At 42.2% G+C, this 25,705-nt stretch overlaps 1 protein-coding gene across 8 annotated transcripts in view; it reads right to left on the reverse strand.

The window, feature by feature from the left end:
* dlgap2a (discs, large (Drosophila) homolog-associated protein 2a) overlaps positions 1–25,705 on the reverse strand; it is a 571,596-nt gene that overhangs the window by 175,429 nt on the left and 370,462 nt on the right. For 2 of the 8 annotated variants that reach the window (XM_073056779.1, XM_073056780.1), the window contains exon 3: positions 14,308–14,354. The exons of 5 other annotated variants lie outside the window; for them this stretch is intronic. The gene's annotated coding sequence lies outside the window, so the exon portion shown is untranslated. Of the gene's footprint in view, positions 1–7,898; positions 7,993–14,307; positions 14,355–25,705 lie in introns of those variants that run through there. One more of the 8 variants, XM_073056783.1, reaches the window with a different exon arrangement.

Raw genomic sequence — 25,705 nt, forward strand, 5'->3', positions numbered from 1 at the left:
ATATCCATTCTCACCTTACTTTTACTCTTTCTATATCTGAAAAAAATTGGTATCCTTAATTATATTATTGGGTAGCCTTACTTCATATTTCATCTTTTCTCTCATTTTTTTTTAGTTGCCTTCTTTTGCTTCTCAGTCTTCTCTCTAACTTCCCCAGTAATGTTTTACTATATTATTTACCTTCCCTTTTGCTTTAATGATGTCTTTGACTTCCCTTGTCAAACATGGCTGCCTCATCCTCCCTTTAGAAAACTTTTTTTTATTGTTCTGCGCTTTCAAATTGCCCCCGGAGGTTTCCAGCCATTGCTGTTCTGACATCATCCCTGTTGGTGTTCCCTTCCAATCTACTTTGGTCAGTTCCTCTCTCAGGCCTTTGTAGTCCACTTTACTCCACTGTAATACTGATGTATCCAAGTTTATCTTCTTCTTCTCAAACTGCAGGGTGAATTCTATAATATTGTCATCTACTCCTAAGGGTTCTTTTACCTTAAGCTCCCTAATCAAATCTGTTTCCTTCCACAGCACCCAGTCCAGAATTGCCTTTCCCCTAGTGGGCTCAGCCACAGGCTGCTCTAAAAAAACATTTTGTGGACATTCTACAAACTCCCTTTCTTGGGATCCAGTGCCAACCTGATTTTCCCAGTCTACCTGCATATTGAAAATCACCAGGATCATAATAACATTGCCCTTATTTCATGCCTTTTCTATCTCCCATTGTATTTTATATTTCACTCCCTGGTTACTGTTTAGTGGCCTATATATAACTCCTATCAGAGCTTTTTTACCCTTGCAGTTTCTTAACTTTACCCACAAGGATTCTATATCTGATCCTGTGTCATCTCTTTCTTTGCAATTGATTTCATTTTTTACCAACAGAGCCACCCCACCCTCTTTGCCTGCCTTCCTGTCCTTTGAATAGGAATCCTTCACGTTAAGCTCCCAACTATGATCTTCTTTCAGCCACAACTCAGTGACACCCACATCATTTCTGCCAAGCTCTAATTGCACTACAAGATCATCTACCTGATTTCACATATTGTGTGCATTTTAGTCTAACAACTTTAGTCCTGTATTCATCACACTTCTTTCGATTTTATGCCCATGTTACTCTTCAACTCACCCTACTATCATCCCCCGCCCTTCTCCACACTCTCTCTACAAGTTAGACTACTTGTGTACCAACTGCCCCATCCTCAGCCCTATCAATTTGGTTCCCAGATTATTTTAAGTGCTCCACATCGGCTCTAGTAAACCTACCTGCATGGATATTCATTCCCCTGCACCACTTCATCAACCATCCATTCATCAGTACTATTTCCTATTCCTGCCTTGACTATCTCATCATATTGGAAGTAATCCAGAGATTACCTTGGAGGTCCTGCTCTTCAGCTTCGTCCCTAACTCCCTATGCACAGGCTGCTCATCCTCCCATTTAAGGATCTGCTGCAGCCAGTCTTGAGACATGCTGGATCCTCACACTTGGGAGGCAAAACACCATCCAGGTGTCTCTTTCAAGGCCACAGAATCTCCTAACTGCCCTCCTCCACCCCACAACTATCGAATCTCCCATCTCTACCGTTCTGCCATCCGTGCTGAGCCTCGGAGCTGGCCTTTGTTCCACAGGCTTGACTGCTTCCATTGTTCTCCCCCAGCAGTTTCCAAAGCGTATTTGTTGCGGAGGTGAATGGCCACAGGAGAACCTGCACTGACTGCTTACGCCCTTTACTTCTCCTGATGGTCAGCCATCTACAATCTGAAGCCTGTGCTTTGGGTGTGACCACCTCATTAAACATCCCATCTATGAGGTTTTCAGCCTCCTGGATGATCCTGAGTACATGCACTCCAGCTCCAGTTCCTTGACCTTGTCAGTCAGGGGTGAAGTAGGGTGCACTTCCTGCAGAAGCAGTTATCAGAGAGACATCTCACAGGAGGAGCATTCCACTGCCATCCTGCCTATACTTACTATGCCTCTAACTTCTGAAGCTTAAGTTTTAGTCTGTGCCTGTTCTCAGCCAAGGCTGTTGAGCCAAAGCTTGGACATTCTAATACTGTCCACTCCAACAATAGCTGCTCCGCTTACAACTTGCTTGTTTTTATTGGCCCCTGCCAAGTGCCTAAAAGATTATGATGTCTGCAGACTGCTGAAAAGTCCCAAACTTCCCACTCAGTGGAAGTAGTTCATCTGAACACTTCTTTCATCCCTCTTAACATCCTATAACTTGTAACAATTATGTTGCTGGGACTTGAGAACCCATATTATAGGGAAAGGATGTTATTTCCTGGAGCGTAGGAGAATGAGGGGAGATTTGATAAAGGTATACAAAATTATGACGGTATAGATATGGTAAATGCAAGCAGGCTTTTTCTACTAAGGTTGGATGAGACTAGAACTAAAGGTCATGGGTTAAGGATGAAAGGTGAAATGTTGAAGGGGAACATGAGGGGAAATTTCTTCACTTGGAGAGCAGAGAGAGTGTGCAACAAGCTGTCAGCAGAAGTGATGGATGTAGGTTTGATGTCAACGTTTAAGAGAAATTGAGGGCTAAATTCTGGGTGCAGGGACTTGGCAGATTAATAGTTTGACACAAACTAGATATGCTGAAGGGCCTGTTTCTGTGCTGTATTGTTCTATGTTTCTATAACTTTATGTCTAAACTGGCATCAAAATCTGTACAACATTGTACGCCGAATATTCTCTGTTCGATACACTGCCAAAGGAAGTAGCTGGGACAGGTACATTAACATTGACAATGTACTCGGACATATACAGGGACAGGATTTAGAGGGATGTGGAATGAACACAGGCATATGGGACTAGCTTAGATGAGCATTTTGGTCAGTACAGAGCAAATGGGCCAAAGGGCCTGCTTCTTTGCTGTATGGCTATGTAACTACCCCATTGTGCAATGTGTTACAGCTACAGCAGAAATGCTTTTGAAACAAATAAGCATTGGAGGTGAACTCTTATCAGCGGCTTGGTGTGTTGTGCACGTTTATTTGCTTCCAGTCAATGACATTGTTGGCATCGCCTCTGCTGTATGTACACATCACACAGAGTCAAATGGCTTCCTGTAACTCTTCTAATAACGTTCTCTCAACAGGGTCAATGCAACTCAGCACTTACACAAGCTTTTTAATGGAGTAATCATCATTAATAAACTGTAGCTGTGGTTATCTTGGCCTGGGCACAGGCAGGGACATGGAATGTCAGTTTCACAGGTTGCTCCTCGCATGTGTTTGCTCTGGGAGCCAGTGGCATGGTGACAGCAGTGGAGCAGCTGCCCGGACATTCCTGTGCCATGGCATGATGACAGCCCAGTACCACAGAGGCCGACTGTTAACACAGAACCCTGTGCAGAAACAGTTGTCAGCCACACGGGTTTGCTGTGCGTACAAAGTGGCACAGCTTGACAGACAAGTGACTGAGAGAAAATTAGGGCCAGGCAAAGGTGCATTGAACATTTTGGAAATGAAAGCTTGGATAATCAATAAATTATATAAATAAACTACATTCAACCTGAATCACTCTAGGTATAATCACCAGTGACAGTGCAATTCTACTGAGAGGGCTATTTCTCTGCAAAGCTTCAAGTATGTCATCATTAACTTGGGGTTGTTTTCATGTGCTCCCTTGTGTATTTTACAGCCTTTTATAATACTCTCCTAAATTTAGTAACGCACACAAAATGCTGGAGAAACTCAGTAAGCCACACAGCATCTGTAGAGGGGAATAAACAGTTGGGCTGAGATCTTTCATCAGAACTGGAAAGGAAGAGGGAAGAAGCCAGAATATGAAGGTGGTGGGGAGCAGGAGGAGCTCAAACGGGCAGATATTTCATTGGCCACTTGTTCCTCCCCCCTGATCTCTCCCTGGCACTCTCCTTGCAAGAGTGACAAGTGCTACCCCTGCCCCTACGCTACCACTCAGGGCTCCAAACCGTCCTTCTGGTTAAGGTGACACTACCTGCGAGTTTGTTCGGGTTATCTACTGAATCCAGTGGTCCTGGTGTGGCCTCCTCTACATCCGTTAGACCTGGCGCAGATTGTGGAGGCCTCATTGTCGACCACCCCTTGATCTGTCACCACAAAATGCAGATCTCTCCGTAGCCAACCATTTCACTTTGACTTCACATTCCCAATCTGACATGTGCGTCCATGGCCTTCACTACTCCTATGGTGAGGAGGCACCACATACTAAATCTGGGTAACCTCCAACCTGATGGCATAAACAATGATGTCTCTACTGAGGTAATAAGGTAATCTTCCTCCCTCCTTCTCTCTTTTATCAATCCCTTTCTCATTACATTCCCACGCATTCAATTCTGCTCACCTCCCCAAAAGGTCTCACTGGTTCCCTTCCTCCTTCCCTTTCTTCCATGATGCACTGCCCTACCAGATTCCTTCTTCTTTAGCCCATTATCTCTTCCACCTATCCTCTCCCAGCTTCTCACTTCATTCCCCCTCTCCCACCCACCCGCCTTCCCGCTCACTTTGCTTTACTTATCACCTACTAGCTTGTACTTTTTCCCCCTCCTCCATTTTAATATTCTGGCTTCCTCCTCCCCCTCCCAGTCCTGATGAAGACTCTTAACCTGAGAAGTTGATTGTTATTCCACTGATCTGCTGAGTTCCTCCAGACGTTTGTATATGTTGTTCTGGATTTCCAGCAGTCACAGCATCTCTTGTGCTCCTAAATTCAACTTACTTTTTACAAGTTTGATTATACATATTGCATTATAATGAACAGATTTTAAACTAATGGCTTTATTTGTAGATGGGAAAAAAACCATTGTGTTTATTTCTAGGTGATGTGGAAGGCACTCACGCTACTCTATGTACTTTCACCTGGACTTGACTACCAACAATGTAATGAAGTCACGGATATTGTGCTCTCTGTACTTCCCATTACACCTGCCTTCAAACTCTCCATACTTACAGCTACACCTTGCATTTATTATTAGGACAGTTTTATACATTTTCTTTATAGTCATTTGAGGAATACAGATTCAAAACATGCAACAAACTGGATGACAGGAGAGATTAAACATATCTGAGAAAGATTTGCTGAGAGGTCAGTGTGGAATATAACAGGCTCCATTTTCTGTCATAGAACATGCATCAGTCTACCACTGGACAGGTCATTCAGCTCACCAGTTCACCCAATCCTCGAGGCATGTTTGGCATTTTCTATGCTGAAGTTGTCAAAAGCAGCAATTGAACCTCCCAAAAATCAATGTTGACTAAGTTTAAAAATAAATATTGCTTAATTTGTTCCTGCTGTTCCATTAACAAGCTTCAGATTTGCAGAGATTTCAGAAAGATAGACTGAGCTAAAGGTCATACCCAAAACCTGCCACCTGCTCTATCTGAAATGGACTGTTGATTTATCCAGATCATACCCAGTTACTGTGTGCTATCAGAGGGCTCCAGGTTCTCGCAAGAGTTTCGTAACCTGTCACACATCTTTACTTGAAATGTTAACATGTGGAATACCGATAAACCGATCAAATGCAACACACACAAAATGCTGGATGAACTCAACATGTCAGCCAGCATCTCTGGAAATGAATAAACAGTCAACATTTCAGGATGGGACCCTTCACCAGGACTGGAAAGGAAAGGGGAAGATACCAGAATAAGAAGAAGAAGGAGAAGGAGGACAAGCTAGAAGGTGATCGGTGAAGCAGGTGGGTGGGAGAAGGGCATTGAATGAAGTAACTGGGAAGTGACAGGCAGAAAAGCTAAAGGACTGGTGAAGAAGGAATCTGATAGGAGAGGAGAGCAGATCATGGGAGAAAGTGAAGAAGTTGCGGCACCGGGGAGGTCATCAGCAAGTAAGGATAAGAGGTAAATGGAGATCCAGAATAAGGAATTGAAGAAGAAGGAAGAGGGGGAGGGGAAAAATTACTGGAAGATAGGGAAATTGATGTTCATGCCATCAGATTGGAGGCTACCCAGACGGAATATGAGGTGTAACTCCTCCAATTTGTGAGTGGTCTCCTCGTGATGGCAGAAGAGGAGGCCATGGACCACAATGTCAGAATGGGAATGGGGATAGGAATTGAAGTAGTTGGCCACTGGGAAACACAGCCTTTTGAAGATAGAGCAAGGTACTTGACAATGTGGTTACCTGATTTATGTTGGGTCTCACCAATGCAGAGGAGGCCACATTGAGAGCACCAGATACAATAGATGAGTCCAAAAAAATTTGCATGCGGCCCTCTCCCACCTGGAATGACTGTTCGGAGCCCTGAATGGAGGTGAGGGAGGAGGTGAATGTGGGAGGAAGTGTGACATTTCTATCACCTGCAAGGGTTCAGTGCCAGGAGGCAGATTAGTGGAGAGGAACGAATGGTAGAGGTAAAAATGTGTTTGATGGTAGGGTCCCATTGAAAATAGCGGTAGCTGTGGAGAATTATGTGGTGGAAGCTCATGGGGTGGTAATTGAGGTGAAGAATCTATCAAAGTACAACTTAGCTTATAAAATATATCAACTAGATTGAAATTTGAACTCTCTCTCTCCGAGTTTAAAAATGAATGCTTTACGCCAATGATTCTCAGAGTAATACTACCCTACATTACCTTCACTTTGATCTGCACTCAGACATTGCAATACAATTTTCTCCTGAGACAATAATATTATTTATCAAATATTCACTCACCTAATACATATAACAGTAGAGCATGAATCCACGCTGGTTGTATTTGACCAAATTACCGTATCTAAAGTAATACTGTCTAGTGTCATGAAGAAGCAATGTGACAATCTTGTTCACCAAAATAAAAAGAGAAGTGCTCTGGTTGGGTCCTATGACCTGAATAACCAATGCAGTAGGATCTTGCTGGCAGCTATAAGAGGAAAAAAGTGGTGGTACTTCCTCAGACAGTGACACCACCAATGTGAAACAATTCAGTCTACCAAATAATAGGGTCACCTTTGTCCCATCTTACACCTTGACACTGTGATGGTGTCTCATTCTCTGGTCCCTCAGCATGAGGAATAGTTTGAAATCTTTCATCAGGAGACACCCTTTCAGAGCCAAATGCCGGTTAATGGAACTACTGGGAATAAACTTAAAAGTGAATTTTTGGTTTAGAAAGGTTAGTTTATTGACTGTATCTGCTAAAGGTCAGAAGAATCAGAAAACCATGGTTCCTTTGTGTGCAGTGGAATAAAATCAATTCTGGGCTGGGAAGATCAGATGCTTTCAATATAATCGGTCCAGTTTAGAGTCACGGAGTCTTACAGAATGGAAACACCCTGTGGTCTCATGGAGAATGGATATCAGGACTGCAGGAAGATCAGATGTTTTCAGTATAATTGGTCTGGTTTAGACTGTCCAAGTCGTACAGCATGGAAACAACCCATCATCTCATTGAGACTGGAATATCAAGCGAATTGCAGACAGTGAATTGTTCAAGCTGTTGGCCCTCCTACTTTCCTTGTTGATTATTAACAATGGGGATCTCAGGTTTCACATTTCTTTATGAACAAAGAGGCCATTTGGCCCATTACTTATTTCAGAGAGCAAGCCCATTCCCCAATTATTCCCTACAATCTATTCTCTGTCACCTGCATATCAACTGCCCCCCAACATCGAATCTTCTCCCACCTACTCATACAAAGGTCAGCATACAGTGGCCTGTGGTAACCTGGCAACCAGCATGTGTTTGGGATGTGGGAGGAAGCTAAAGCACCAGGGCAAACCCACATTGTCACAGAGACACAGAGCAATACACAGGGATGCAGACCCTTCAGTCCAACGAATCCATGCGGCCTACAGTGCCTGAGTTCCTTTGTTCATCCCATATCCATCTAAATCCCACCCCTCGATTTTTCAATGATACTGTTGTACCTGTCTCAACCACTTCTTCTGGCAGCTGTACCATATACTCACCACACTCTGTGTCAAAAAGTTGCCTTTTAAATCTTTTCCCTCTCACCCTAAATATATGCCCCCTGGCTTTGGACTCAGCAGGTCAGGCAGCATCTGTGGAGGGAAATGAACAGTCAACGTTTTGAATCGAGACTCTTCATTTGGACAAATCCAAAGTACCATGACCACTTGTACTGCAAAGGACTTTATTTTTGTTCTAATTATATTCTCTCTTGTATAAGTGTGTGTAATTTATATCTAATTTATATTTTCCTGTGAGCATTATGTTTCTTGTGCTTGGGAAGCTGCTGCAAGTAAGTTTTTCATTACACCTTTGCATACATGTACTTATTCAGATGACAAGAAACTCAACTTGGTTTGAAATTGACAATTGTACATTCCCTGCCTCTACATGAGCAGTGCTGAAGGGGTCAAATCTGCTTCAATTCCATCTTCTTGCAATCAACTGGATACGTTCTGAGCAGCATTTGGCAAAATTTGCAAATGTCACTCACTTCATCCCAGATTTAAAGTGATAAATTATCAAAACTGCCTGAAGAGTATTTATATGATAGCTTTGTGAATATTAAAGGCAAATTACAAATGGGAAAATCTGTAATTGAATTAGTAAATGCTGAGATAGTCATCTACTTTCCATTCAGTCACTATCACTCCCAGCACTGCTAATTCTTCACTTTAGCATTCTGCTGTTAATGAGCAATTTGTTTATCTTCTGCTTCTGCCAAACATCCAAAATATTGACCTTTCCTTTCCTTCTTTGAAGCTGAATGTAACTGCAGCTGCTTTAATTGATCGCATAACCCAATGCAAAAAGTCCATAATTGTACCTATGAACTTTGAGTCTTTGAGTTTAAATCCTCCTGTCTGAATTTCACCAGGACTGCAGAACGATCAAAGTTTCAAAGTGCACTTATTATCAAAGAATGTATAAATTATACAGCCTTGAGGTTTGTTTACTTACAGGTAGCCACAAAGCAAGAAACCTAAAAGAAACCAATTAAAAAAAATATATAGACCAACACCAGATGTGTAAGAGAAAGGGAAAAAAATACAACAAATCATGCAAACAATAGAAGTGTGCAACCATTCTGAACCAAACTGAGTTCTTAGATCTGAACCCCAGACAGCCTGGAATAGGCCCAAAGCCTCGGTATCAGCTCATCACATTAGTGGGTACAGAGCACAGCAGTTGGGGCAGTCTTCTGACCCAGAGCGAAAGGCTCTGAGTTTAGACCATGCGACCCAGCGACTTGCTCTGAGCCCAGATTTTGCCGCCTATTCTGAAGTAGCTCTCAAACTTCTCAAATTGACTCACCACCCAGAGTGATCCACCCTTGCACCCGGGCCAGTTGTACGGGTATTGGAACTCCTCGCCTCAATTTCTCCTCCAAGTGGCACTTGCTCCTTCTGTGTTGATTCTGCAAAGCACCAGCAATGTTCATCCCTCAAACTCGATTTGCCTTTGATCGCCTCTTCATTGGTTGCAGTGATAATTTACCAAAAACTAATTCAAATAAGGTGATACTAGCAATGCTTATAGTCAAATTTCTTGCCTTTTGTTCTACCTGTGAGCTGTTGCACGCGTTCGGTCGCGTCATCTTAAACCAGAAGTCTCTCTTTGTGCTTCATGTAAACGATGGAGCATACAGGAAGACAAAATATCCAGTCTCATTGTACTAATGTCCATGAATTATATGTCCAAATGCCTCACTGCAGATGAAAGAAAATTCCCTCTCATCAATGCCATCAGTAAATACTAATTAAAAGGAGGCACTGGACTGAGCTCGTGTATCCATTAGCAGGATTTTACCTTACTGCATCAGTATCACTATTTACTGGGCAGCACACAGGTAAAAAACTGAAAGAGTGCAGAGTCATTAATAGATTCAATGCTCTCCTCAGGTTAGCTAGGAAACACTGATGAGAAATTTCATTTATTATTCATTAGTATTATTTCAGCATTTTTTAAAATAGCATTTATAGTACCTCTCTCTACAGATGAAGTGAAGAAACATGGGATTCCACGCTTTTATATAGAAAGCTTTGACTGCTGGGCATATCGTACATATCTTTTACAACAGGTTACATCGATACATGCTGTATGTTACAGAGACATGAGTTTTCTCAGTGTAACACTCATTCATGTGAACCTTTCATTACCCTGTTATCGTGGCAGGACTCAAGTCTCATGGTTTGTTTCAGTCTCAGGAACATTTAACAGAGGCTTGAGATAAATGGTGTTACTGATTGTTGAGATCGACCAGCAACTCTCATGGAGCCTTGGTGACCAGTGTGTGAATGCAGCATGGATTTATGCAGGTCTGACTTGTGACAGAACCTGAGAAATTATGCCAGAGAGGGGAGTCTCCAGGTGATCTGGTAAACTCTGTGGGTATGTCATCACTAGACTGTGATGACTTCGTTTACCAATCCACAACCTATAGACTTCAATTCAAGGACTCTCCAACTCATGTTCTCTGCATTATTTAATTACTTTCCTTTTATTATTTGCATGAATTGTCCTCCTCTCAACATTGTTGGTTTGGCCGTCTTTGCTTATGTATAGTTTTTCATAAATTATATTTATTTTCCTGTAAATGTCTGTAAGAAAATGAATCTCAAGGTAGTATATGGTGTACTTTGGTAATAAATTTAGAAATGTCAATATATCAAGGAATCCATGTAATGGATCACATACTGTATCTTCAACTTGTCGGTCCCAGCCAAACTTTTTTTTGTTTCGCCGGATTCCTGTTAGGTGCTGAATGATATAATGGTGCAAGACCCATTGATGTAACTCCTACCTCATCTGTATATTTTAATGCTTTTGCACTTGTGCACTCACGCCCACCACAAGAGTAGTTAATGGATTTTCACTTCTTTTTGTAGCCTGTTGTATCACGGAGCAACTGCATATATGATCTACCACACAAAAAAATCAATCCCCTGCTGCTTAGTTTGCATAATGTAATGGTAATTGCAAGGCAGTAATGCTTCATCTTAAAATTGCCTCAATATAGAACACTGCAGCATTGTACAGGCCCTTTAGCCCACAATGGTGTGCCAAACTTCTGTCCTACTCTGAGATCAATCTAACCCTTCCTCCTACATTGCTATCTATTTTCCTATCATTCATGTGCCTATCTTAGAGTCTCTTAAATGCCCATTATGTATCTGCATCTATCACAAACCTATCAACTTGTGCTGCAATTATCAATATGTGTAATCAGTAACTAGATTGCTTGGTTCACCAGGTAATGCTCAGTTCAGGAGAAACCCCTAAGATCTCCACACATTTCTAGGGGTCTTCAGCATAGTCAAGGAACCCTTTCAACCTGGACATTCTCTCTTCCCCCTCTCCCATCAAGCAGAAGATACAAAAGCCTGAGAACACTACCATCAGGTTCAAGGGCAACTTCTATCCCACTGTTATTAGACTCCTGAATGGACCTCCTGTACAATAATGATGATCTTTAGATCTCACAATCTACTCTATTGAGGCCCTTGCACCTTATAGTCTACCTGCACTGCACATTCCCTGTAACTATAACACAACATTGTGTATTTTGTTATTACTTTCCCTTATACTATCTTAATATACTCATGTTTGAAAGGATTGGTATGGATGGCACATAAACAAATGCTTTTCAGTGTATCTCAGTGAATGTGACAATAATCCAATTGCCATAAATAAACAACACAACATCCTTCAGCAGTATAGCATCAAGAAATAATCAAGCAACTAACCTGGAAATAGTTGATGATCCCTTGAAATTGCACTGGTGAGGTGTCCTTTGAGCTCTGTGACATTAACAGAGGGTCTGGGCCAGAGGTCCCAGATAGGAACACCTGCTAAATGACGTTTGAACCAGCCAATAGATGGGTGAGCTAGAGTTATCAAATCCAGGATCCGGTATGTCCCCAGCTCAGTGTCAGTGACCTGAGAAACGGCCATGTGCTTCTGCTTTTGCTTCTTTAGCCAGGTTGACGTCCATGTCAGCTCTGTTGGGTTAATCTTGTGTTTCTCAATGCTGTTGAAAGCCCTGATAAAGTGATGCTGAGTAGCCTTTCAAAGTCCATGTACATAACATCAACTTCATTTACCACCACTTCATCTAAGTTTAACCATTCGTTATTCCCTATCACACCAAACATAGATTTCACATTGGTAATTAATTCCAAGAATATTGGACTCCTGACGATAGACACCATGTCTACTCATCTCTCTTCAGTGAAGGTGTAACATTTGCTGCCCTCCCGTCTCCTCTCTGCACTCTTAACCCACATGTCTCTCAACATTAAGCTTCTCATTTTTAATGTTGACAGAGGATTTTTGATTCTCTTTCATGTAACCGCTTTATTTTTCTCTAAGTTTCTTGAGTTCTTGTATTTCTTTGTTTTACTCCAAATCTCTTTGCACACAGTCTGGTTACTGCATTACCTTTTCATTAGTGGGTGGGGGAGCAATTCATCCAATTATCATTGTTATCTCCAGCCAGGTGCTACACCTCTGTGTATCAGGACAACAGAAGCTCATGGGACTGGCTACGTGGAACAGCCAGTCCACTCATGTCAAAGGCTAATTTTCTCTGATCCTTCATCACACAGAGACTTTAACTTTAAATGCTTTTTCTTGGGAGGTGTCTGTACCAAATTATTTCTGTTTAGAAGTTTCCCATCGCTCACTGATTTTTTAACTTGACAATCTTTGATGCCCAACAATCCACACAAGGAGCTTATTTTTAAACAATTGTGCTTTTTAACTTCCTCCCTGTCTCTGAAACTCTGACAGCGAACCTTAGTCCTTGCTCTTTACTTGATCAGGCTGGTTTACCCTTTCCTCTACAGACAGTTGTGAAAGGGTGATTATTGATCAGCAGAAACCAGTCTCCCCTCCAAAGACTCTGTCTACACTTCCTACTGGTTTGAGAAAACAGCCAGCATAATCAAAGATCCTACCCACCCCAGACATTCTCTCTTCTCCCCACTCCTATTAGGCAGAAGATACAAAAGCCTGAAAGCACATACTGCCAGGCTTAAGGACAGCTTCTGTTCAATTCTTGAATGGATTTCTTGATGAACTCAACCTCACAATCTACCTCATCATGGCCCTTGCACCTTATTGTTGACCTGCACTGCACTTTCTCTGTAACTTTAGCACTGTATTCTATATTCTGTTTTCCTTTAGTACTATCTCATTGTGCTTATGTATGGTATGTTCTATAGGTCCAGAAGTCATGCAAACCAACATTTTCCATTATATCTCAGTGCCTGTGACAATAATAAACCAATTCCAATGCCCAGATTTCATGAACCTGAACTGCCCGCACCCCTTCCACTTTCAAATCCCCTTGATAACCACTCTTTTGTGCTTCACTCTAACTCATGCCTCTCCCTTCCATAGTCAAAATCTACTTCCACACTTCCATAAAGAACAGATAGCTGCCCCAAGAACCTGTATGTGTATATTACATCTCATTTCTCTGACCTGTTCACTGTCGAATTAGGAAATGTTACGTATTGGGACAACATCAACAGTTTAGCTTCCCACTGTCCCACCTGATGGTCTGGGATTACCGTCCTCCTGAACATTGCTTCCCTCTGCATGGACCACTTTCTGAATCAACCCACTGATGGGATTACTAGCCTCTGTCAAGTCCTGTGGAAGTGCCAAGCTGGAGGGCTCTTTGTGAAGGATGAATAGCATACCCTGGGCATCTCACTAACTACAGCAACGGCATGCAGTCTCTCTCCGCTCCCTCATGATTCAAGACATTTCATTCCCCTATAACAGCTAGGTATTATATACAGTATGTGTAACATTTGTATTCTATATAATGTGGATCTTTTTCCTGTTGGCATTTGATCAATTAATTTTATCCCTTTAGATCAAATTAATTACTCTACTTGTTTGCTTACTGTCTCTTGCTGCTTGGTTTAAATCATTTAACATTCCATTTTCCCTTGGCACAGACTCCTAGTCTCACTAAATTCTCAATTGAATTCTCTCCACCTGACCAGGCTCTGATTGTACAGATTAGGAACCACCATCCCGCTAAGCTGTTCATCCTGTAATAATTACCACATCCCAGCATTTAACATTTATATCTGGAGCATTTTTCAACCAGCTAGCCGAACACATTGTCTGAAAATCTATGCAAAGTAAAAGTCTAACCAACTCATTTTCTTTGGTTTGTGTACAAAATTGGAAGAGGGCACCAACAGACGTATAATCTTAAACCTAACACCAGAAACACACAAGACAACAAAACACCATGAACTATGCACAGCACAGAAATAGACACACTCCGTCATGCTGAACAACCGGAGATCTGACACCAAGCTAGCTCAGAAAATTTATTTTGGATACTTATATATATGTAACACAGTAACAACAAAACAAACTTACCACAGATCAAAACAGTACTGCCACAGAAACAGCACAGGAAATACTACCTGTAGAAACAGAACAGGTTCAGGACAACAAGTGGATAAAGACAACGAGCCTCAACAGGCAGAACAGAGTTTAATACTGTCGATAATAATTGGATTTAAAGAATGGTAAAGTTAATCAGCCATTATTGATCACTAATTTCTCTAAAGTGGCACTTAATAACATTTCCCTTAGCTTACAATGCAGAACCTATTTTACAAAGGTCTCTATGTAAAATAATAGCTGAGATACCACCCAGTTATGCAACATTTATGTCTTCCCTAATACAATTTGGATGTCCAAAATTTGTTTTGCAAATGATAGCATTTGTCTTTTTTTTTGACTGAAAGATGGTCTTCAGTCAGAGAGCGGCCAATGCATCCCCCTGACTGGTCACTGCAGCACAGAGTGAATAAAACCACGCCACAGGAGTCATCTGCCACACTTCCCCTGTATGAGAGGAACTGGCTCCTAATACTCACCAGGTCCCACCCACATCCATGAAGACTTGGAACTTACCATCGGAGGTATGGTAGATATAGCCGAGAGAGATTACTTTGGATAGTAATATATGAAAGACAGTTACAACAAAACAACTATGACTGCTTATCATAATTTCTGAGTGGGGCTGACAATATATTGCTCAAAAATCAGTTGCAAGTGCCTTCACACTGGTTATATGTGGAGGTTAGAAACACTGCTTGTATGGTATGTTCAAGGAGACAGTATTAGTTATACAGGTCAAACAAGCCCCTTTTTCCTTATAATTCTACCTGAATGTAGCCTAGGTATAGAAGTGATTGCTCAGTGTCCTCATTTCAGAGCTGTTGGCACCCAACACTTTCGTCCTGAAAACTTCCCACACATTGTGAATAGGAAATGTCAGAGAATTGTAGAAATAAATTTACCTTGTTTTAATTAGGTGTGCCACCATGTTCATATATAGAACATAGAAAAGTGCAGCACAGTACAGGTCCTTTGGCCCAACATGTTGTGCTGACCCTTTAACCTACTCCAAGATCAGTCTAACCCTTCCCTCTCACAACAGTCCTCCATTTTTCTATCATCTATGTACGCATTTAAGAATCTCTAATGCATCTGCTTCGACCACCATCCTGGTAGCACATTCCATGCACCTACCACTCTCCATGTTAAAAACCTACCTCTTGACATCTCTCCCTGTACAGTCGGCTCTCCTTATCCCTGGGGGATGGGTTCCGGGACCCCCCACGGATACCAAAAAACGCGGATGCTCAAGTTCCTTATATAGAATGGCGTAGTATTTGCATATAACCTACGCACATCCTCCCGTATACTTTAAATCATCTCTAGATTACTTATAATACCTAATACAATGTAAATGCTATGTAAATAGTTGTTATACTGTATTGTTTAGGGAATAATGACAAGAAAAAATAGTTTGTACATGTTCAGTACAGACGCAACCACCGTAGCTCTTCTGGGAACAGTGATGCTGCCTCGGCATCAGCCAATCCTGATTCTCCTGTGATCTTTAAGTTCTTGAGGCTGTAGCGCTTTACATAGTTACCCAGCCATCCCTTACTAGCTTTAAGCTCCTTCCTCTCACTCACAATACAAGTAACAAATGAACGAGACGCAAGGCAAACAATGCTCAAACAATGAGTAATACTTTTAATCATCTCTAGATTACCTATAATACCTAATACAATGTAAATACTACGTAAATAGTTGGAATAAGGATGCTTTGAAGGAGGCTCAATAATACTAATAATACTAGAGTCAGGATCTGTGGAGGTTGAGGGCTGAGGTCCGCTTCGGCAAGCAACATGCCACTTTTCAAAAGATCTAAGATTTCTACTCTCTCGGTGAGAGATAGCACTTTACACTCCCTCTTAGCCTTTGAGGGATTGCTTTGACCAATTGATTGCTCTTTAGGAGCCAGAAACAAAGTAGCGACTGAACGAGACATGAGGCGAACAATGCTCATCAACGGGTGCTGGAGAGAGAACTTCCAGGTGTTCCTGATCCGCGGATGGTTGAATCCGCACATGCAGAACCCGCAGTTAAGGAGGGCCGACTACTTTCCTCCCAACACCTTAAAATTGCACCCCCTTGTGTTAGCCATTTCCATCCTGGGAAAAAGTCTCTGGCTGTTCTCTTGATCTATGCCTCTTATCAAATCACCTTACATCATTCTTCGCTCCAAAGAGAAAAGTCCTAGTTCACTCAATCTATCCTCATAAGTCATGTTTTCTGTTCCTAACAGCATCCTAGTAAATTTCCTCTGCAACCTCTCTAAAATTTTCACATCCTTCCTGAAATGAGGCAACCAGAACTGAACAGGGCCTAACCAGGGTTGTATAGAGGTGCAATATACCTCATGGTTCTTGACCTCAATATAGTTGAGGTGAAATATATCCCCAAAGAATTAAACTCCATGGATTGTGAAACTGGTGGATAAGAAAGCTGTGCAACTGATATCAGACAATGAAGTGTGGGATGTGTTTCTGATGAAACATCCCTACTGATTTGAGAGAGAAAGATAAATGCTATTGATTTGATTGAAAGAGAAATACTATATATAGTATTTCTGATTTTTACATGATTTTCAATCTATTCAATATACATATACTGTAATTGATTTACTTATTTATTTACTGATTATTATTTTCTCTTTTTTCTTCTTCTATATTATGTATTGCATTGAACTGCTGCTGCCAAGTTAACAAATTTCACGTCACATGCCGATGATAATAAACCTGATTCTGATTACCTTACAATGGATCTATTGTATGCAAATATTAAAGATGCATCCAGTTCCACAGTTCTCCCTCACTTGGAAGAGCAGATCACAACCTGGTTCACCTCATTCCCAAAGTACAGCAACAGCTAGCTACCACCAAGACAGGAAAGAAATGGTCTCCAGAGGCCACGTCAACCATGAAAAGTCTTTAGATCAGGAGACAGGGAGGAATTGAAACATGTGCAGAGGGAACTAAAGGAGAAGATCAAGGTGGTTAAAAAGGAATACAGGAGAGAGCTGGAGAACAAGATTGAGCAGAGTCACACATGGGAGGTATGGCGAGGCATCACTGGCTTCAATCAGCCTAGCTTCAGAGCCTCAGAATGCAACCCTGAATGGGCTAATGAGTTAAACCAATTCCTCAATAGGATTGACAATTGCCCTCCTGTTCACTCTCCCCTCAGCACACCAGTCCAGGTGCCAAGACACCCAATGCTCCCTCAGCACCAACATCTCCCCTCCTCCCCCTTCCAGTTCAACACGTGAATGACCAACACAGGCTACCATTATCTACACCCCTCCTTCCCCTGCACCTAGCATCCACACCTCCACATTCCAACTGCTTCACCTCCCCCAGGCATCATGAACCCAGCTTTACTACTGCGCAGGTGAGAATAGCTCTGGGGAAACTCAGACACGGCAAAGCTTTGGGACGGGATGGTGTGAACCCCAAGGGGCTGAAGGAGTGTGCTGAGCAGCTGTGTGGAGCTCTCCAGAGCATTTTCAATCTGAGTCTCATCCTGGAAAGAGTCTCGACTCTGTGGAAAACGCAGCAAGTGGTCCCAGTACCCAAGAAGGGCCAACCCAAAGTTTTGAATGATTACTGTCCAGTGGCCCTGACCTCACACATCATAAAGACCCTAGAGAGGCTGGTGCTGGCTCACCTCCGACCCCTGGTCACATCAGACCTCGATCCCCTGCAGTTTGCCTACCAGGGGCACATTGGAGTCGATGATGTTGTCATCCACCTGCTGAACAGAGCCTACTCCCATTTGGATAAGCAGGCCAGCACTGTGAGGATCATGCCTTTTGACTTCTCTTGTACCTTCAATACCATACAGCCCTCATTGCTGGGAGAAAAGCTCCATTCAATGCAGGTTGGCATTTCCATTGTATCCTGGATAATGGACTACCTGACTGGCAGACCACAGTTTGTGCATCTCAGAGCTGTGTGTCAGACATGACTATAAACAAGACTGGGACCCCACAGGGGATTGTATTGCCTTCTTCCTGTTTGCCCTGTTTACCCTAGATATAACACTGAGTCATGTCACCTGCAGAAATTCTCTGATGACTCAGCAATAGTTGGGTGTATGAAGGGAGGATGGGAGGATGAATACAGGGCCCTGGTGGAGGGCATTGTCAAGTGGTGCAAGCTGAATCACCTGCACCTCAGCATCAGTAAGACAAAGGAGATGGTGATGGACTTTAGGAAGAGTAAGTCTGCACAGCTCCCTGTTACTATTGACGGTGAGGACATGGATGTGGCATGTACCTGTGGGAGAACATGCATGACGGACTTGAGTGGAGCACCAACATAGAGGCTGTGTACAAGAAGGGCCAGAGCTTCCTCTACTTCCCGAGGAGACTGAGGTCCTTTGGAGTATGTAGGACTCTACTTCACAGTTCTTCCAGTTCGTTGTCACCAGCACAATTTTCTATGTAGTGGTGTGCTGGGGCAATGGCATCAACATGGGTGATGCCAACAGGATCAATAAACTGATTAGAAAGGCTGGCTCTGTTATAGGAGTCAAACTGGACACACTGGAGGCTGTGGTAGGCCAAAAGACCTTCCCGATTCTGGCAATTCTGGGCAATGTTTCTCACCCTCTGCATGCCCCCTTGCCTGAACAGAGGAGCACTTTTAGTGATAGATTAAGACAACTGCACTGCTCCAAAGAGTGCTAGATGAGGTCATTCTTACCCTCAGCCGTCAGGCTCTATAATGAGTCAACCTATAATGGGGGAGTGATGACCCCCTCCAGGTGGACTGTTTGAGGTTACTTATTTTTTATTCGTTCTTGCTTCTCTTCTAATATTTATACAGTATACCTGCACACTTATAATGTTATTGTGAGACTACAATTTCCTTTAGGATCAATAAAGTATCTATCCATTTATCTTACAGTCAGTGAATGAACGTCATAGTTCACACTTGGCCTTTTTAACTAAAGATTTCTGAAAGACCAGAGAAATGGTCACAAAAATATATATCATTCATGTCATCTGAATGTATAGAATTATGGAGGGTCACAGATTGGGTACATACACACAAGTCCTTTTCCAGGGAAGAGGAGCTAAAAATGAGAAAGCACGGGTTTAATGTGAAAGGTGAAAGATTTAAAAGGGACCTCAGCAGGGACATCTCCTTCACTCAGAGAGTGGTGGGTATATGGAACGAACTGCCAGAGGAAGCATTTGAGTCAGGTAAACTAACAACATTTTAAAGGCACTTAGACAGGGACATGGATAATAAGTTTGGAGGAAAGTGGGTAAAACATGGGCAAATGGGACTTTTGTTGGACTGGACCATATGGGCTGAAGGATTAATTTCCATTCTGCAATGCGCTATGACAGTGATATTAATATGACAGATGATTAACAGAACACAGTCTTAGAAATTATCGTAAGGTACTCTAATGTTGTACCTGTACCCGTCAATCATGGCATTCTGTTGACTGAGTGTTAGAGCAATCACCATGAAGTCCTGTGGGCAGAGTTTCCGCATACTTATCCTCATCATCGCCACTGAAATCACTCCAAGTCTGTGTAATTTCCTGCTCACTAAGTACAAAATGTCATCACAACAAAGTTTGTGGAAGTGAATTTTGTGAATGGATTCCACATGGTGCCACTACCAAATGACACTATCAATGGGACTGAACCCCCTGGTGGTAAAGTTTTGTTTAGAGTAATAGCCAAAAGAGAGAGACATATAAAGCACCATTCCCATTAAGTTTCTGTTCATATCAGCATTTTATCATGAAAGGTTAAGCCATGATTAATATAAAGACACAGAAGTTAAATGGTGCCACTTTATGAGACAGATTAAATGAACAGGATGAACTTTGCAGAATGCAATGCCTTTTCTTGAATACAAATTACGTTAACACTGTTAATAGTTTTTATGAGCTATCAGTTTATCACACAACAAAGCTGGAGCCATGGTAAGTAACTTGTGTGTAAATGAGAAGTGGAGCTCTTGAGGCAAAGTAGATACAAAGTGTATAGAAGATTATAGCAAATTATCACATGTCCCCTTAAACCTACTGCACGTTTCTGTAAGAGCAGAGCTGAACTCTTGGTGCAGTTCCATCTTCCTGCTCTCCCTCACACCCATATCTCCAGCTCCTCAATCCCCACTGAGTATAGCCTGCCACTAAACAGCTACAGAGAGGGTGTGGAGATAAAGCCCTTAAATGAAGAAATGTAAACTCTAAAATAAAAGGTTCAGTATACAGAGACACTTTGGGGTCAAAATCCATAGCTCCCTGAATGTGGAAATAAGGTGTTTTTTATCCATACTTACCACTTTTTCCAGGGGCAATGAATACAACATATTGATGCATTTACAAAAAAAGCCATGACAACGTCTATATGTCACTGGGAGTTTGAAGAGTATTAGAATGTCACCAAAAAAACATTTCCACTGCATAGGATTAGATACAGATGCAGAAACTCATAAACTCAGCCAGTTCCATCACGGTCACCAGCCTTACCAGCATCGAGGACACATTCAAAAGGCGATACCTCAAAAAGACGGCATGCATCATTAAGAACCCCATCATACAGGACATGCCCTCTTCTCATTGCTATCAACAAGGAGGAGGTACAGGAGCCTGAAGCCATGTACTCACATCACTATATTTTTCCTCTCTGTTTGCACTACTTAATGAACTTTTCTACATATATAAGTTCTGGTTGCTCCACTGAAGGAAGGATGCGGAGGCATTGGAACAGATGCATAAGATGTTTACCATGATGCTGCCTGGATTAGAGCTATAAAGAAGGGTTGAACAAACTTAAGTCATTTTCTCTGGAGTGGGGAAGGTCTGACAGAAGTTAATAAAACTACAAGAAAGTCAGTCTTTCTCCCAGGGTAGAAATGTCTAATACGAGAGGATGTTTCCTAGAGTGGATGAGTCCAGGATTAGAGGGCTCGGAGTAGAAGGACTTCCATTTACTTATTTATTTTAACTGGTGATACAGCACATGGTAGACCATTCCAGCCCTTTGAGCCACGTCGCTCCAGCAACCCCATGACTCTGATTAACCCTAACCTAATCGCAGGACAATTTATAATAGCCAGTTAATCGACCCTGAATATTTTTGAACCAGGGGAGGAAACTGGAGCACCCGGAGAGACTCATGTATTCCAAAGGGGAGGATGTACAGAGACACATTAGAGAACAGTGCCAGAGTTGAACTCCGAACTCCAGAACACCCTGGGCTATGATAGCATCGTGTTACCGCAGTGTCCTTAGACCGGAGATGGCGAGTTATTTCTTTAGCCCGAGTGTGGTGAATCTGTGAAATTCATTGCCAATAAAGGCTGTGGAGGCCTAGTCATTGAGTTATTTAAAGCAGAGTTTGATGGATTCTTTGATTAGTCAGGGTGTCAAAGGTTTGGGGAGAAGGCAGGAGAATGGAGACAAGAGGGATAATAAATCAGCCATGATGGAATGGTACAGGAGACTCAATGGGCCGAATGACCTAAATATGCTTCTATGTCTCAGGGTTTTATGGTCTAAAAGGCAGAACTTTAAGACGAGAAGGAGAAAGTTTAATGGAGATGTGCTGGGCATTTTTTTTTTAAACACTGAGAGTGTTGGGTGGCTGGAATGTTCTGTGGGGGGAGGAGCTGGAAGGAAACATGATAGAGACATTTAAGAGGGATATGGATATGCAGGGAACAGAGGGCCTTGGATCATATTCAGGCTGAGGGAATTAGCTTAATTTGGTATTATGTTTGATTCAGACATGATGAGCAGAAGGGTCTATCCCTGTGCTTTTCGGTTCTGTGTTTAGGAGGACACAAAAATGGTTACATCAGAAAACCAGAGAGCCACTGTTTCAGCAAGACTGAGCTGTGTTTCTTCGTGATGAGGCTGGATCTGTCACTGGTCACCAACCATCTGCATCACACACTGCAAAGTTTTATGAGCTGTTCAGGAGCAGGAGGAAGCACTGCTTGGGTAGAAACTTCAGATTTTTTACCTCCTTCACCACTGTCAGCCTGTAGCCAACTTTCAAATCCACACTGACGATCTCCATGTCTAATGTTCAAACCAGGGCCTTTGTACAGTGGTGTCAGCTGGCTGTTGCTGTACTGATGCTTTCCAGCTGACAACTAATTGTCTTTTCTCTCCTCTTTATCAAGCAGAAGATATAAAAGACTGAAAGCACGTACCACCTGGCTCAAGGACAGCTTCTATCCTGTTGTTATAAGACTATTAAATGGTACATATTATGAAGTTGGACTTCATAAGAAATTCATTATGAAGTTGGACTTCATTGGACCATACTATGATTGTTGATGCTGACTGTTTGTTATTTTCTTTGCAGTTTAACAATTATCTGCTTATATTTTATATAATTACTAATATATAAAGTAATTGCTTACTATGCTTCCTAGTGGCTATAATTTGTATATGCAAGTTTAATATGCCTCTAGTAATTTTACAAAATACAATTCTGGAAAGCTCTGGATGTTTCTTTGTAATGCATTTTTTAGATAATGATTTTCTAATTGGTTAACACTTAACTATAAATTTGAATGGAATTTTTCCTTATCTCTGGGTATAAAATAGCTAAACACAAGGTAGCACCACCTTCTTAATCTGTTCTTAGTCTGTTTGTCTCACTCTTTGCCTAGAAGACCTCTATCATTGTGCAACTTTTCTTTGTTCTATCAACAGAATGATCATGAAGCAGCAAGATTTGTGCCTCCTTCCTCACTCCTACAGTAAAGAAACCTTGAATGAAACCATCTGAATCCAACATGATCTTGCGTTGTGTTGTCTACCTGCACCACATTTTCTCTGTGGTTGTTAGACTTCATCCTGCATTGTAATTGTTTTACCTTGTTCTGCCTCAAAGCACTGTGGAACAATCTGATCTGCATGAAGCGTATGCAAGACATGTTCTTCACCATATCTCATTGATAATAAACCAATTCCAATTCCATTATCAAATCGGGTTCATACTCTCATCATCCCCCCATTTCTTCATCCTCTGACCATTCCAAGAGAGGTCCACTACTTATGGTATCAGTAACTGTTGGGATTTGTTATGTTAAGAGGTCACATTATGGTGGGACCTCAGAGATATAAGTTCTCCCATCTAGAGCAACACCAGGAGTTGAGCATGGTCACTGTACAGAGGCAGAGTGGGGCTGATTCACAGGCTAACTCCCTGAGCCCATGGGAGAATGCCTGGCTCCAATAAGCAGAGTGTTTTCACACACAATACTGTTCCTAGCCCAGCCCATTAAAAGTAGTTAAAGAAACATTTAAAAATATAAACATATATTATTAAAATAAATGACAAACTTGAAAAAATATCATTCTTGTCCATTACCTTGCTTTCATTTCGAACTCTCAACACATGTACCTTAGAGCTGCTCCATCCGCCCACTGGTTCTCTCATGAGTGTGGCTATTTAGCATTGCTCATGTTGTCCCTAGAGTCATAGAGTCACACAATGGGGAAACAGGCCCCTCAGCCCATCCAGCCCATGCTGATTTGATATTCTGCCTGGTCCCATCAAACTGCACGCAGAGGGCTCTGTCTGCCTTCTGCTTTTCTCATTAGTGTATGTGCTTGGCTTTGCTTGTGCTGCTTTAGAATCAGGGAAACAGGCCCTTCAGCCCAACTGGTCCATCCTGAACAAGATTCCCATCTAAGCTAGTCCCATTTGCCTGTGTTTGGCCTATATCCTTCTGAACCTTTCCTAACCATGTACCTGTCCAAGTGATTTTTACATATTGTTTTCGCACCTGCCTTAACCACTTCCTCTGGTAGCTCATTCCATATATGGACCACCCTCTGGCTGAAAAAGTTGCCCTTGGGTTCCAATTAAATCTTCCACATCTCACATTAGACCTGTGCCCTCTAGTGTCTGATTCCCCTTTTCTACACTGTGCATACACCCTATCTATATCCCTCATGATTTTATACACTTCTATAGCTGTTGGTATGTGACAGTGGCCACGCCCTGATAAACTATTTTGACAGGCAGGCTAAACCAGATGAGGGTAGCCAGCAGGCCTCTTACCCTGGTGAGATAGGGACATGTCTGTCCTAGCATGTGAAGTCAGTTCTGGCAGGCTAGACGGATGAGTTGAACAGTGAGATCTAACGGCCAGGATAAGATCTTTTGCTGCATCTTATGAACACAGAACACATCAGCACAAGAACAGGCCCTTCAGCCAAACTGATTGATTTAATGATGCCCAATTAAACTAATCCCTCTTCTTAGAAAATGTCCATATCCCTCCATTCTCTGCATATTTGTGAGCCTGTCTAAGCAACTCTGTTGTATTTGCCATCACACCAGGAAGTGTATTCCTGGCACCTACCAACCTCTCTGTGAAAAAAAACTTCCCCCACACATCTGTTTGGCACATTCCCCTCTCACTTTAAATGCCTTCACTCTGGTATTAGAGAATTTCAACTCCAGGTAAAAGATACTAGCTGTCAATGCTTCTCATCATTTTATGTACCTTTATCAGATCTCCCCTCTGCCACTCCACAGGAAAAAACCACAGGTTTATCCAACCTCTCCTTATATCACACATCCTCTAATCCAGCAGCATCCTGTTAAAACATCTTCTGCACCCTCTCCAATGTCTCCACATCCTTTCAGTAATGGCACAACCAGAGCTGAATGCAATATGCCAGATGCAGCCTAAATAGAGTTTTATAAAGCTGCAACATAACTTCCTGACATTTGAACTCAATGCCTCAGCTAAAAAAGGCAAGCATACCATACACTTTCTTTATCACCCTATCAACCTGTGGGTCCCAGATTTTCATGAAAGGCTGAATTCCATGGCCAATCTACTTCAGGTGGCAGAATCTACTCTCACTCATAGAAACATAAACATCTACAGCACAATACAGGCTCTTCGGCCCACAATGCTGAGCTGAACATGTACTTAGAAATTAACTGGGGTGCCCCATAGCCCTGTATTTTTCTAAGCTCCATGTACCTGTCCAGGAGTCTCTAAAAAGACCCTCTTGTTTCTGCCACCACCACCGTCACTGGCAGCTCATTCTACCCACTCACCACTCTCTGTGTAAAAAAACTTATCCCTGACATCTCCTCTGTACCTACTTCTAAGCAACTTAAAATGTTGAGAGGTGACTTGATAGAGGTGTATATGATGATGAGAGGCTGAGCTTTGTTTGTAATTATAGTTCATACAGCACATAGCAGCCAGGGCAGAGCTCGACAGTGGCTAGGAATTTATGGGAAGTTTTAAATCAGTGATAACCCCGGGGACCTCAGACTCCTGAATCAATGCTCAGAGGAGCACTCTAGTTCAGCCTGGCTCTCAGACTCCCCATGCTGTTGCCTGGGCTGTGT

Source organism: Hemitrygon akajei, chromosome 9 (assembly GCF_048418815.1).
Source record: "Hemitrygon akajei chromosome 9, sHemAka1.3, whole genome shotgun sequence".
NCBI lineage: Eukaryota > Metazoa > Chordata > Chondrichthyes > Myliobatiformes > Dasyatidae > Hemitrygon > Hemitrygon akajei.